Source organism: Symphalangus syndactylus, chromosome 16 (assembly GCF_028878055.3).
Source record: "Symphalangus syndactylus isolate Jambi chromosome 16, NHGRI_mSymSyn1-v2.1_pri, whole genome shotgun sequence".
NCBI classification, from domain to species: domain Eukaryota; kingdom Metazoa; phylum Chordata; class Mammalia; order Primates; family Hylobatidae; genus Symphalangus; species Symphalangus syndactylus.
In genome coordinates, this window is record NC_072438.2 from 43,268,364 (window position 1) to 43,284,212 (window position 15,849).

Consider the following 15,849-nt stretch of genomic DNA (forward strand, 5'->3'; position numbering starts at 1 on the left):
AGCAACACAGGCAAAATGTGTACTTAATTTGGATTGTGTATGCCAAGTGATTTGTGTTTGTAACAGCGCTATGTGACTTGTGAAGACAGATTGTCAATAGTAGAATGGAAAATAACTAAATTCAAATGTTTCCCAAGGAGTTAGAGATAAGATATATGGTACATTAAATTAACTGCTGCATATAAAGAAGAATTGATGCACATAAAGCTGGAAACCGAACGATGCTACTTGACAAGGTCATTGACTAGATCTATGCAGATAGTACTCTGCATAACTTTACAGGATACCACTTAGGCCTCTTTATCCAGGTACTACAAAATAGTAGACTGTTAACTTTTTATTTCATAATTGTATTGGCTGAGCTAAACAGGTTAAATTCAAGATAGCTTAACCCCAAGTTGTCAGCTGGTTATTTGAACAAGTATTCCAGGGCTTTAGTTGAATTCAGGATGAAGTTTCCTCACATTACTTCACTTTCCATCTCTTGCCACAATATCCTAACCTCAGCTTCTGATGTGGCGGATAAGATGACCCCTCCACTCTCTCCAATCACAATTGCCATGCCCCCACCTGGTGTCTGGAGCACATACTCAGTGCATGGGAATCATCCCATTTCCAGCTTTCCACAAATTGAAACTAGTGTTGACTTTAAGGAAACAGAAGGTAGGTAAAATGATATGGGAGAATAGTAAGTTAAGCAAAAACTACTGCCAATTCCAGATCTGTCTTGGGATCTCTTACTGTACCAGTTCTTTGGTTTATATCAGTTCTATGTCACTTAGGGAAGATCACAGTATCCCTCCCATCCCTTAACATCTGAAACCACTTAGAGTCTGGAAGGTTTCCTTTCTCTTCTCTATCTCCCGTTTCCACCAAGACCCGTAGAGCAAGTTTACCCTCCAGCTTTTAAAAAAGCTTGCCAACTCAAGGTCTTAGTTGTCTAGGATGAATGACAGCAGGAACATCAAATCTCTTAGGGAACAATATCAGCAACCTAACTTATAAGGATGTGCTCTGGGCCCAGAGCTCCTAAAGAAAATTTTAAAATATTACAACGTAAGCACAGTGTGAAATATATCAGCCTTATTCATAGTCTCTTAATGTGGGTTTATGTGTTTATAATCACCTGTTTGTTTTTTAATCACCATATTTGTTAATGCAAAATTGTACAAAAGAACAGTCACTTTTATTATCTTTGGGTAGATTTGTACCTCTACTCTACTGAGTACATTATGGTGAATAATATTAACTTGAAAAAATAAAAGGCCAGTTGTCCAAGTTAAGTCCCATTAGTTCAGGAGTCTATGAAGACCTAGAGGCTTAAATATCCTATTTCAACGTCATGAAGTTTAGGGAGAAAAATTATGTAGGCACAGGAAATAGAAAATAGAAGAAAACTCAATTTGCTTTTTGGGTACAAAAATCACATATATTTTTTCTATGCTTTATCAATTATCTAGAAGAGATTCACTTTCTAGCTGAAACAACAATTTATGAATCTCCCATCATAAATGTTAATTTCCAAAATAATACCTTCAACACTTGGCACTCACTAAACATCTGTTAAATGCAAATGCAGTACGTTTTTAAAGTAATGACTGTTAATGACCACATCTACTAAGTATCTATTTAACTGAAGGAACATAATGTGGGTTGTGGGGAAATATGATTTGATTTATTTCATGATTATAATATCAAATATTACTTTCATGCAAGGATTAAAGAAATATTTCTGAATTTACTATTTTTGTTTTTAGTTTATTCTACTCTCTATCGTTAATGACTTCTTTATATTCACTTTGAGAGCTTGCACCATTAGACAATTAAGTGTCTTCATTGAATAAAGATGGTAGTTGCATACAGGAAAGAGAAGCTTTTGTAGCTCTTTTGTTACCTTATAGGAAAATCTGGCTCCATCCACAAGGCCTGCTTTATGGCTCTTCCGGGTTGTGGCAGCAATTTTTTCATAGTTCTTTATTAGAAATGATTGCATTGAGCTCTTTGTAGTTAAGTACTTACCTTCTTTGTTTTTGTAGCATCCAGGGTGAAGATAATATGTCGATGATGTTCAATGAATGCTTCTAGGAAAGTAAGAATAAGTGAATAAATGGTTGAATGGATAAAACCTTAACGAGGCAAAAAAAGATGCATTCAATTTTCAAGGAACAAGAGGTTAAGGTACAAAATTCTTTAACGTTTAACCTTTTATTCTTCCATTCCCCAGCACCACCAACCTATTTACAATGATTTAAAATTATGTTGTAATATTGTGATGAAACATTAGTTTCATCTTTTATCCTATGAGAAAATGTGTCTATGGAGTAACAAAGGCTTCTGAGGGAATGCACTGAACTGATAGCTTTTACAAGAAAAACATATAGATTTTTTCCTATAGTAGGCATCAAGGACTTGGCAGAACTAATATAAAAAGAAAAAATGAGTTTGAGCTTCTGTTTCTGTTTGTGAAATCCATATTTTATATTACAGTGATTGCCAGGAGAATTCAGAAAGGCTGAGATGTATTAAAAAATAATACATGTAACCTTCAGAAGAGTCCTTCCCTAAGAATCTTTTCTTCCACCCAAAGATATTATTAACTGTAGAGTTAATCTGAAATTGCAGAGATTTCAGTAAGAAAGATCATTGTCAACATTTCCATTGCAGAAATAATGTTTTATTTATCCAGATTTAATCACAACATTTTAAAGCCATATGATACATGAAAAGTAAGGATGGAGATTGGGTGGAGATTTGCTCTTTGAATATAATTTAGAGACCCCATTAGGGTAGATTTTGCCATACATGTCCCCAATCATATATATTGCATACCAGGCCCTTAATGCGATAAAATTCCTGAATGTTAATCATTATTATGTAGGTAACAAGACAATTCTTGTTATAAATGATATAAATAAGATATATCACTTGATATTGAATGTAAAATTTCTGGAGTGGTTGAAAGAGAAAATCCTGCAAAGTGAAAATGGCCATATGTAAATTGACGTTTAAAGGACTTGTGACCTCATCTGCCAAACCAGGACTTTAGCCCCGTGATGATACTGGGAATGCCCATATGGCAGGGTCTCAATGCATGCTGGGCATCTATGGTTTTCTTCTCACTTTGTTTTCTTGGTAAGGATCTTAGTTTCCTGCTGTTACCGTAACTACCCAGTGATAGAGCCAGCTGCTACTAATAAAAATCCCTCTTCAACCCATTAGGTATATGTTCTCCTAGACCTAAGTTTCCCCAAAGATAGGCTGTGTCTAGTATAAATAAAGAGAATATCTTCTCCTTAAGCTTTTTATTGTTTTAATTTAAAAAATTATTATAGTGGACATACAATAATTATACATATTTGTGGAGTACAGTGTGATATTTTGTTACATGTATACAATATGTAAAATCAAATCAGAGTATTTAGCATATCTATTGGCTCATAGATTTATTTCTTTGTGGTGAGAATATTCAAAATTCTCTCTTCTAGCTATTTTGAAATATACAATATAATATTGTTAACCCTAGTCAACCTACTCTGCAATAGAACACCAAACTTATTTTTCCTATCTGTAATGCTGTACTCATTGACCAATCTCTCCCTATTCTCTCATCTCTCCCTATTCTCTCATCTCTCCTGCTCTCCCCAGGTCCCAGTAGCTACTATTCTACTCCCTACTACTATGAGATCAACTTTTAGATACCACATATGAATGAGATCATCTAGTTTTGCTTTTTGTGCCTGGCTTATTTCACCTACCCTAATGTCCTTCAGGTTCACCCATGTTGCCACAAATGACAGGATTTCATTGTTTTCTATGGATGAATAGTATTCCATTGTATGAATATACCACATTTTCTTTATTCATTCATCTATTGATGGATACTTAACTTGATTCCATTTCTTGTCTATTGTGAAGAGTGTGGCAATAAACATGAGAGTGTAGATATCTCTTCAGCATACTGATTGCATTTCCTTTGGATATGAACCCAGTTGTGGGATTGCTAGAATATATGGTAGCTCTATTTATATATTTTGTGGAATCTACATACTGTTTTCCATAATGGCTGGACTAATTGATGTTCCCACCTGTGTATAAGTCCCTCTTTCTCCACATTCTTGCCAACATTTGTTATTTTATATGTTTTTGATAATAGCCATTCTATCAGGCTTGGGGTGATTTTTTTCTCTAAAGTTTTGATTTGTATTTTACTACTGATTAATACTGCTGAACATTTCTTAAGTCAGGTGCAGTGGCTCACGCCTGTAATCCCAGCACTTTGGGAGGCCGAGGAGGGTGGATCACGAGGTCAAGAGATGGAGACCATCCTGGCCAACACGGTGAAACCCCGTCTCTACCAAAAATACAAAAATTAACTGGGTGTGGGGACGCGTGCCTGTAGTCCCAGCTACTCAGGACGCTGAGGCAGGAGAATCGCTTGAACCAGGGAGGCGGAAGTTGCAGTGAGCTGAGATAGTGCCACTACACTCTAGCCTGGTGACAGAGCAAGACTCCGTCTCAAATAAATAAATTAATTAATTAAATAAATAAAGCTGGACATTTCTTCATATACCTTATGGCCATTTGTAAGTCTCCTATTGAGAAATGTCTATTCAGGTCTTTTATCCATTTTTAAATTGGATTATTATTATATATTTTTTTTCCTGTTGAGTTTCTTATTATGAAGATTAACCCTTTGTCAGACACATAGTTTATAATTTTTTTTACCATTTTGTAAGTTGTCTTTTTACTCTATTGGTTATTTCCTTTGCTGTGCAAAAGCTTTTTGGTTTGATATAATTCTATTTCTCTACATTTGCTTTCATCGCTTGTGCTTTTATCTCATCCAAAATTCCTTGCCCAGACCAATAGGATAAAGTGTTTCCTCTATGTTTTCTTCTAATACTTGCATCATTTCAGGTCTTACATTTATATCTTTAATTCATTTTGAGTTATCTTTTTTTTTTTTTTTTTGAGATGGAATCTTGCTCCATCGCCCAGGCTGGAGTGCAGTGGCGTGATCTTGGCTTCCTGCAGCCTCCACCTCCCAGGTTCCAGTGATTCTCCTGCCTCAGCCTCCTGGGTAGCTGGGATTACAGGCATGCAACAATATGCCTGGCTAATTTTTGTATTTTCAGTAGAGACGGGGTTTCACCATGTTGACCAGGCTGGTCTCAAACACCTGACCTCAGGTGATCTGCCACCTTCAGCCTCCCAAGGTGCTAGGATTACAGGCATGAGCCATGGTGCCTGGTCGAGTTGATTTTTTTAATATGATAAGAGATAAAAATCTAGCTTTATTCTTCTGATTCTTCTGCATGTGGATATCCAGCTTTCCCAACATGATTTATAGAAGAGATTGTCCTTTCTCCATTGTGTATGCTTGGCAACTTTGTCAAAAATCAGTTAGCTATAAGAGCATGGATTTATTTCTGTGTTCTCTATTCTCTTCCTTTGATCTATTTGTCTATTTTTATTGCTACTACCATGCTATTCTGTTTATTATTGCTTTGTAGTATATTTTGAAGTCAGGAAGTGTAATGCATCAAGCTTTGGTCTTTTTGCTCAAGATTGCTTTGGCTATTTGAAGTCTTTTGTGGTTCCATATAAATTTTAGTATTGTACTTTTTTATTTCTGTGGAAGAATATCATTGTTATTTTGATATTGCTTACACCAAATCTACAGATCACTTTAGACATTTTAACAATATGAATTCTTCCACTCTATGAGCAAAATTGCCCTGTTTGCAGCTGACATGATCATGTGTATAGAAAACCCTAAATATTTCACTAAAAAAACTCTTGGAACTAATAATCAAATTCAGTAAAGTTTTAAGATACAAAATAAACATACAAAAAGCTATAGCATTTCTATACATGAATAGAAAACTATCTGAAAAATAAAAGCCTCATTTATAATAGCTACAAAAAATACTTAGAAATAAATTTAATCAAGCAGGTAAAAGATCTCTACACTGAAAACTATAACATTGATGAAAGAAATTGAAGAAGACACAAAGAAATGGAAATATATTCTATATTCAATCTCTCTTAAATTTAGCGTTTGTCACAAAGACATAAAAGTAATGCTGCTTATGACTCATAATTGAACTTTCAGTGAATCACATTTAATGAAAGGAGTTTCTCCATGTTCTTGCTATGGGTGGGTCTCCTTTAGGTCTCAGGCTCAGTTAAGAGGCTTATCAGAGTTCTAACCTTTAAGACATACATTCTGTAGTACTATGTATTTCTCTCCACCTTCTTTCAACCTTATTTTTCTTCCTTACTGTATGGTCAGTCATTCATCAGGGCCTGGAGTTATGCTATGTTAGTTATGCTATGTTTTCCAGTGCCCACAGTAAGGTTTAGGTTTCACTTTGAAACTTTTGCTATTAATATTTACATATTGACCTAGTAAATATGGTCTGGTCTACTTAATAGGAAACTAACATTTAGGCTGGGATTGGCTGGGAGAAATGAGTATATCAGACCTAGCGTACTATTATGATATAGTTATTTCCTCAAATTTTTGTCCAAAAATATAATTTTCTTTGTTTTCCAGATAGAAGCCTTCTGATTGAATGTACATAGATCTGTATCAGTAAACCCAAGAAATAAAAATATTATGCTTAATTGTTAATGTGTCAAGTGCTTATTCTTTCATATATTTAATGTGTTTTTCCTAATTTTATTAATAAACTATAGAAGATCTTGTCAAAATAAAAATAAATTTACTAGTCTGTGAAAAGAAAGGCCCAGGCCACATGCTTTGAGTGTTTTCCAGACCTCTCCTAAGGGGTCCTGAGTCCTCTAGTCTCTATTCTATTATGCATTAATTTTGTGGCCATTGTTGATCACACAATTGTTTTGACTCAGTGGCTTCATGTGTAAAACGAAGATACTCATGCAGTATAATCTGACCTGAATGATTATTAGAAATGTCTAAGATCATCACAGATAAACATAAGATGTTACACAAATCTGAGATTTTGAATACTTCTCATTTTCCTAGGCAAGAAAGGACATTTTAAGACACTTATTGTTGCATATGCTTGTATATATGTAAAATGGGTTAATAGTAAAGAGACCGTAGAGTCATTGAAAGGCTTAGATGAGTTAGAACATAGACAGTGCTGAGAACAGTATTTAGTGCCCAGTACATGGTCAACAAACATTAGCTGTAATTACCAGGCCACCTGTTTCACTCTGCGACCCCACCCCAAGACAAGAGTTGACTGACTGAGATGTGGACATCTGAATAATGTGGAACATTCAAATCTCCATCTCTTTCTGTCTCTCTGTCTGTCTTTCCCTCTTTCTTTTGAATGTTCATATGCATATGGATGTGCTCACAAATTTCAACTTAGAGGAAGGGGAAAAGACGATGCTACGAATTGGGAGCTAACTTATGTCAGTAAAGGCCCAGTTGGAAGTTTCAGAAGTTCTGCTGTTGAGGTCTTGGGAGCTCCTATCACAATATCATCACAGTTTAATTTTTTCCTTGGCTTTAATGGTATTCCCCCAGCATGATTCAAATAAATTCTCAGTTTTGGGGATTGTGTGTTAGTTAGCTCAGTGAAACTGCTGTCCTTTGCAATTAAAAGAAACAATGCATATGGATTGTGTGTGCTATTTAACTGATTCAGTAATTACTCTTTATAGTTTGGTGTACAAGATACACTCATATGGCAGTACTTTTACCTCATGAGCTACTAATTAGTTCCATTTGGAATACTTCAAAATACTTTTGAAATTGTCCAAGTTAGAAACATGTTCTAACAGTCATATTAATGAATATGGGAAAATACTTGTGTTCTAGAAAACCAGGCCAAGTGACATTTGTGAAATGTAGGAAAGAAACAAATAAGGGACCAGATCATAGATTTCTTCACTCATTATAAAGGCAATTTGATTAAATCTTAATAATTAGTAATTATTTTGTAAAATATCAAAATTGATTTCTAAATTGTAAAGTTTGAATTTGGAATTATGTTTTTGCATGGAAATTTAGATTTCTTTTCCGGACATAAGTGGCTATTTATAATTTTAACTAAAATTGTTCATAAATTTTTTTTATGAGTTATTTTGTATATTTTTTGCAGACATTTTCATTTTTGTCAAGTAGGATAATCGTGTCAAGTTGAAGTACTTAAAAATAAAGAAATAAACTCTATTATGGGTTAAGAAGACATTTTCTTCTCAGTGGCTGCATGTCTAGTTATTCTTTTTATAAAATACTCAAAACAAGGATTATGTGTGATTTCATCTGTGCCAATTCTAAATAGAAATATCATTATAAATCTAATGTCCTTTCATTCTAATCACATTTGAAAATTTTTAGAACAGCTTCATTTGTTTGTAGAAATACAAGGAAAAAATCCATCCCCCCATTCTTTCAAATGCATAGTATTGACAAATTAAAAAAAAAAAAAAACTTTTGAAAAGGATACAAAATGAAACAAAGGGAATATCAGATGATTTCTCTAAATGAAAGGAAGGATGACTGATTCTGGTAGTCTTTGTCCTCCAAAGATACCCTTCTTATTACTTAGTTCAACTATATTTATGAATTGTCTGCCAAAATCCAGGTGCTGGGCTTAGCACTGGAGATTAGGGGAGGAAAGAAAAGGATCAGTGTCTGCTTTTACGGCCTCTAGAAGAGATTTTAGGACAGCAAAGATCATTATTGACATTGCCAGAAATGTTTGCTGAGAACATCAAGAATTGGTATCTAAGATTCTATATAAAGGGAAAAAACTAAAGAGACAAAATCTCAAATATAAAAGATAAAATATCGCAAGTTGGCACCATTGAAAGTAGGAGGAAATTCTCCTAAATCCCAAACACTTTAAGCAAGACTGCTTTCTGGCTAAATACTATAGTGGCATTCGTAATAATTCCAAGTCATCACTTTTAAAAAATGGCTCTAAGTCATTATCCAGCAACTCTATTTCCTTGGCGAACATTTGTGTAACTAATATGTATCGAGTGACTATCAAATGCCAGAAACTGGTCTAGCAATGAGAATTAGCAATAAACTAGACAGATGAAATCTATGTTCATGGAATAAATGTTCTAATGCTTGTAGAATGTATATAAAGCTTATTTAAGAAGAAAAAAATAGAGTTTAATATAGCTGTTATCATGAGAACCTGGAATTTTGTGTTGGTTATTTAAACATTTGCTATTAATTTTCTCCCCCAAATATTGAAAATATGCCCAATTTCTTTTAAGAACATCTTAGCAAAGATTGTTAGTGGCTTAAATGACTTAAAATGAATTTTAGAACCAAATTTACACACAATATTTGAAGAGACATGTTTTATGATAGCAATGAAACATTTTGTTTGAAACATTCTTGTAAATATAGGTAAGAAACAGAAAAGTATTTTGAAGATTTACTCCTTTAACCAATCCAATCTTATTTCTAAAATACTGCCCTCCACAATTGCCTGCACAGATTTATTCTTTGACAAAATTACATATTACTAGTCCTTAAAAATTATGTGCCTTCTAATTATATTAGATTTTCCAATCCCTGGAGCCAAGGCGGTGAGTACTACCAGAAGTGTCTGTCACATTTCTCCCTCCCTCTCAATCACAGTAACAGACTGTGAAGGCCAGTGTAAGTGTTTTGAACTCAAGTAACCAAGAGAGGAGATGTGCTCTTTGATACTACAGACAAGGCAGCAATAGGGCCATGAAAGAAGAGTGTTAAAAGGTGTTTCGTGAATAATGAAATCCCCCTGGAAATAATATCAGATGAACTAAAGGACTATGTAAATCAACTTTCACCTGATGTGCATTGCCTTATTTTTAATTACCTCCTTCTGTAGGATATCATGTGTATGGAATGTTTTCAGAAAGCTAAAGGAAGCAATGTCCTTGTATCTGAGAGTTGTGAAGGTTGTGGGTCCTGTGCAGAGTGGAGGTGAAAATATATCCCAAGTGGCTTTACAGATTTCCAGTTTTCTAACACTTTAATAAGATGTCAGACATCAAACAACTACATGGCCTTCATTCTAGATACCTTGAGAGGTGGAGTACAAGACCATGAGACATTTAGCATTCTAGGAGTCCTAGAAGCTTTGCAAGCACATCCAAAGTTACTAGGTATGGAAATCTCTCATTTGTAGTTGGCAGAGTCCATTTGGACAAATATGGCACATGTTCTGTAGGTTACCTACAGCATAACCTACTGCTGCTGTGGGTTATATTTTGGGGAAATTCTTGTAATGAATGATGAATCATTTCTGACTCCTCCTGAAAATAAACTGAAAATTTCTATGAGATCCAAAATAAAAACTTCATGTTTAGTCAGGGTAAATATTCCTGAAATTCTTTATAGTTCAACCCTCAGACACCTCAATTTGGAGTAGTTAAAAGTTACTAAACCACAGCTGTTTAAAAGCTTTCTGTGCATCAGCTTAAGATCTTTCATCATGAGGAAATGTAAAGGACCCTTAAATTCCTGAAAATACATATTTTTAGTAACATATTTAGCCTCTTCCTGAAACTAGGAACACCTAGAAATGGTTCCAGTTCCTTTCATTGTAGGTCTCATCTGATGTGTAATTGGAGACAGTTAAAGATCACATGATTTTAGAAATTTGTGCAGTATTCTTTGGAGAGTTTGCAAAAAGGCTCTTGAAAAAGATCTTAGTTCTTCACCCTCACTGCCCTGTTGCTTACATAAAGTTTGAATCCAGGATTCCTGAACCAACAATTATGTCTTTTTTTTTTTCATTAAGATGTCAGAGTTGAAGTTCTACCAGTGTGAAACCCACCATCTGGGATATGTAGATGAGTTAGCTGCAGAGCAGAATGGCTCATGCAGATCTGGTAAAGTATGGTTTGACTGATGTGGTAGAATATCCTGGTATCATCATCATTATAGGAATAAAGGTAATCAATGAAGTTTTTTCCTGTATCAAATATCTGTAATTTATAACTGTCTCATATATATAAACCATACAATTGGATCTCAGACCACTCGAGATGGAATTGATTGGTTAATATCAGCCTAGTTCGGTGCCATATACTGAAGCCCGATTCCTTCGGCCAGTTTATTGAATTGTTGCCCAGTTGGAGTTTATTTTACTGGACTACATTGTTTTGTCAACTACTCAAGGGCTATACTTGAGTTTGCTTCAGTGCAGGCATAGGAATTTGGGTTTCCTCGGCACTTGTTAGCAAATAGATCTCCAACAGTAACAATGATAATAATGCCCAGAATAACAATGCCAACATCCTAAGACAATAATCACCATCTCAAAGATAACTCAAATGAGGACAATGACTTTCAGCAAGACCTGCAACCAGGACAGCAGCAGTTTGCAGCTGACACGTTGAATGAGATGGAAGACAAGTGCAAGAAGATGGAAAGGTGGCGGCTGAGAGTGGAAATAATACTCCAGCTAATAGGCAGTTATTTTTGTGAACACTAATGAGAAATAAGCAAGACCCAGTTGTCTTCAGTATGGAGTAAAACCAACACCAGTTACTGTTCATTATTCAGAGTGATGATGAAAAAGACAATCTAGAACTTCAAGAAGTCTGGACTCTTAAGAAGGGTGCTTGTCAATTACTCTGAGCTTAAATTACAAATCAGAGAGTCAGTGTAGTCCAGAGAATTGTCAGAGGTTGCCAAAACAAAGTCACACCATGCCATGAAGCCGAAGTAGATGGCAGATAATCCCATCAGTATCAATGATCCTGTGATAAAGGGTGACCATGTGCAGGTCTTTGTATTAAAATCCAAAAATCTTGTTGAAATAATTATGACAAACTATGAAGTCACAGATCTAGTGCTGAGAAACTGTTCCAAGATGATGTTCATTCATATTATCAGGCACAAATTACTGAAACTTCTAAAAATCGAAAATGCACCAATTGTAAATTAATTTGACTATGTACAATACAAAAAACTAAACATGGATTAGACATTAGACTAGATACTAAGGATGCCTCCTGAAAGAAATCATATCATATACCTATGCCCAATGTAGCAGGTAAACGCACTACCTTTGGAGCAGAAGTTATTCAGTGGTCTCTACCCCTGTCTATCATATCTGTATTATCCATGAATTCAGTAACCCTCCCAATATCTGGAACAAAGAGTGGATTTGCAGCTGAATAGACACAATAGAAAACATCAATCAAGCATTTGTTAAGTATGAACACTTCCATGAAGCCACTTAAAATGACGATCACTTCCCTTTCAGTGCTCATGAGTACCCCTGGGGATGAAAAATATATACTTAGAAAGTGCTGTGGTTGGAGCTTCCTGGCTGGGGTCACTATAGCTGCAGAGTCCAACAGCTTTGCCTAATATGAATTTGAAAATAATGAAACAAACACCGTCCATGCTCCTTGAAGGAAACTATCTGTAGATTTTTGTATTAAAATAATAGGAGAAGAAATTCCTAAGACCCAGCCCATGAAAATGGTCATGAGCAAGTGGTGGCAATTTGCATCCAATATTGTGTTAATGCGGAGCCAATTGAAATGACTACATTTGATTGGTTCCTTCTGCCTTCCAGCAATTCTGGCAGAAAGCGGATGCCAGCCAGGGTTATCCAGCAGCCAGAGTACAGTAAATCCTCACTTACTGTCTTGATAAGTTCTTGGAAACTGTAACTTTAATCAAAATGAAGTGCAATGAAGCAAATTTTACCATAGACTAATTGATGTAAACAAGAGTTAAGTTCCTACAGCATATTTCTGGTCACAAAAACATCACCAGCTTCTAAATGAAGAGGAAAACACTTCTAATATTAAACATTAGAGTAAGTGTGTGCTATACAGACATTTAAGACAGATTAATAAAAACAAGCAAGGTAATTATTGTACCCGCTTACTCCAGTTTATAGTTGCAGGTGGCTGGAGTCTCTCTCTACAGCTCAGGGTACAAAGTGGGAATTTACCCTGGACAAGATGCCATCTTATCACAGGGTACACTCACACACACACATTCACTCAGACAGGGACCACTGAGACACACTAATCAGTGTAACATGTACAGCTTTGAGATGTAGGAGGAAACTAGAGTACTCAGAGAAAACCCTCCAGACATGGGAAGAATGTGCACACCACACAGACAGTGGCCTCAATGGTAATCGATTTATTTAGGTTTATCATCAATGTTCTAAGGAAGCAACACTCAACAAAACAGTGTTATTTGAGGATCTGCTGTGTTCCACAGGGACTCGAGTCATGCAGCTTGGAGGTCCTGCCTCAGTTTGTTATACAGAAGATGCATAAGCAGCATTGAAATTGTATGCAAAGGTTTATACATAGAGGAAATTAAATGACATTTCCTAAAGGAATAACCTTATACCATATGTTTATACCATTTAATTTAAAAATTGATTTTAATGAAGGCAGATAATTTGAATGATTGCTCATATTTTCTGACAGTTGATAAAATGCCATTTTTTGACTGAGTCTGCATTTACTCTGTTCTTAATAAGCATTGCGTTAAATCTATATATTTTTCTTATAGAGTGAAGCTCAGTAAATCTGATGAAGAGTGAATGATAAATAAATCATTAAATTTGACCATCCCTATAGACATATAGAGGATTGGATATATTCTTCTTAGCAACTGTTTAGGCTTTTTGATGTTTTCAAAGATGATATAAGTGGAAGGGACAATGCTTGAGACATAGAAGAATATTTCATCATTTTCACCTTACAGCACAGAAGCTATTTGTCAATGACTCTATACTATGTACCCTGAAGCATGACCTCCAGTGACAATCAGTGTCTATTGCCAGAAAGCAGATTTGAAATATGGTTGAAAGCAGAACAGCAGAGATGTTCAGGGTTTACTCTCTTGTGTCCTCTGAATGCAGAAACTTTGTTTTGAATATTCTTTAGCTGTGAGACCTACTTTCCATAGTCTTCTGCCCATATGATTCCAATTGTGCAACCTGCATTTTATAAGCATGCTTTAAAAATAAGTGTTAAACATTTGGTTAGATATTCAATATGACTTTTATTTAATTATTAGAAGTATCTACCCATTTTTATGGACTGAATTGCATCTCCCCAAAATTTGTATGCTAAAGTCATAACTCCCATTATCTCTGAATGTGACCATATCTGGAGATAAGATCTTTAAATAAGTAATGAAATTAAAATGAAGTTACTAGGAATATGACTAATGACCTAATATGACAAATATCCTTATAAGAAGAGGAAATGGGGACACAGCATGTATAGAGGTAAGACTATGAGAAGATACTAGGACAAGATGGCCTTCTATAAGTCAAGGAAAAAGGCCACAGAAGTGAGCAACACTGCCCAAAGCTTATGGACTTCTAGTGCCCAGAATGGTGAAAATAGAAATTTCTATTGTTTAAGCCATTCAGTTAATTATACTTCAGTATGGCAGCCCTAGCAAACAAATACATCATCTTTATTCTATTTTATCCAGTCTGAGAGTTGGGTTTTTTCCTCCGGTCATGACCGTGATCTCATCTTCTCCTGTCTCCACCTAGAACATTGCTAATCAGTTATACATTCATTCCTCTGTCTTCACTTTCTCTCTACTTACATGTTCCTCTCAATTTGCTTAACTTTTCTGCCACCATCTTTTGACTCTATCTTTACTTTCTTTATTATCTCCACTCTTCAGAATAGTAATCTGTACTGAGTAAAACCACTCTTATCATCCATCTACCAGTCAACACGGTGGAGTCAGGATTATACAATAGCCCTCTATTTATAATAATTTATTCTTGTTAAGGTCTCCAATGATCTAATGGATAAATCCAGTGGTTACTTTTTAGTCATTAATTTATTTTATCTTGAATTTTAGCATGATCTCCTTAAAATTCTCCAGTGGTTACCATATTTTCTTTTCACTGTTTAATCAAGTAATCTATTCTCTTCTGGAAGCCCATCACCTTTGAAGTGTTGGTATCATCTGTGTATCTCTCTTTGGCCATCTTCTCTACCTTCTTAATACTGTATTCTTAGGCAGTCTCAGCCATTCTAATGACTTTATTGATGGCCTGATCACCAATATGTTAATGATCTAGAACCAGAAATACCATTTGACCCAGCAATCCCATTACTGAGTATATACCCAAAGGATTATAAATCATTCTACTATAAGACACATGCACAAGTATGTTTATTGCAGCACTATTCACAATAGCAAAGACTTGGAACCAACCCAAATGCCCATCAATGACAGACTGGATAAAGAAAATGTGGCACATATACACCATGGAATGCTATGCAGCCACAAAAAAAGGATGAGTTCATGTCCTTTGCAGGGACATGGATGGAGCTGGAAACCATCATTCTCAGCAAACTAACACAGGAACAGAAAACCAAACACCACATGTTCTCACTCATGAGTGGGAGTTGAACAAAGAGAACATATGGACACAGGGAGGGGGACATCACACTCCAGGGCCTGTCGGGGGTGGGGGGCCAGGGGATGGATAGCATTAGGAGAAATACCTAATGTAGATGATGGGTTGATGGGTGCAGCAAGCCACCATGGCATGTGTATACACATAAACCTGCACATTCTGCACACGTATCCCAATACTTAAAGTATAATAATAATAATAAAAGAAATTTTAAGAGATCTGAATTTTTTTTGTTTGTTTTTTTTTTTTTTTTTTTTTTGCTGACTTGAGGAATTAGACATTCTGAATATTGTGGATAATAAATGCTTATCTTCTCAATTTCAGAACATGTTACAAAAAGTAGAGAAGATTAAAAAACATTTTAAATAATTACATGGAGCAAACATGAATTAATGTTTCTAATTTCATTTTATTGTTACTGCTATTACAGTAAGAAAGACCATAGTGTAGCAGTGCAACATAA

General features: G+C 35.3%; 2 long non-coding RNA genes across 2 annotated transcripts in view; one reads left to right on the forward strand and one right to left on the reverse strand.

Annotated features, from left to right (window-relative positions):
* The window catches only part of LOC134732732 (uncharacterized), a 51,906-nt gene that overhangs the window by 29,565 nt on the left and 6,492 nt on the right, over positions 1-15,849 (forward strand). Inside the window, exon 2 of the long non-coding RNA XR_010116215.1 lies at positions 2,037-2,178. This is a non-coding gene — a long non-coding RNA (uncharacterized lncRNA). The remainder of the gene's footprint in view (positions 1-2,036; positions 2,179-15,849) is intronic.
* LOC129464715 (uncharacterized) overlaps positions 1-15,849 on the reverse strand; it is a 60,894-nt gene that overhangs the window by 7,686 nt on the left and 37,359 nt on the right. Inside the window, exon 2 of the long non-coding RNA XR_008651680.2 lies at positions 2,020-2,081. This is a non-coding gene — a long non-coding RNA (uncharacterized lncRNA). The remainder of the gene's footprint in view (positions 1-2,019; positions 2,082-15,849) is intronic.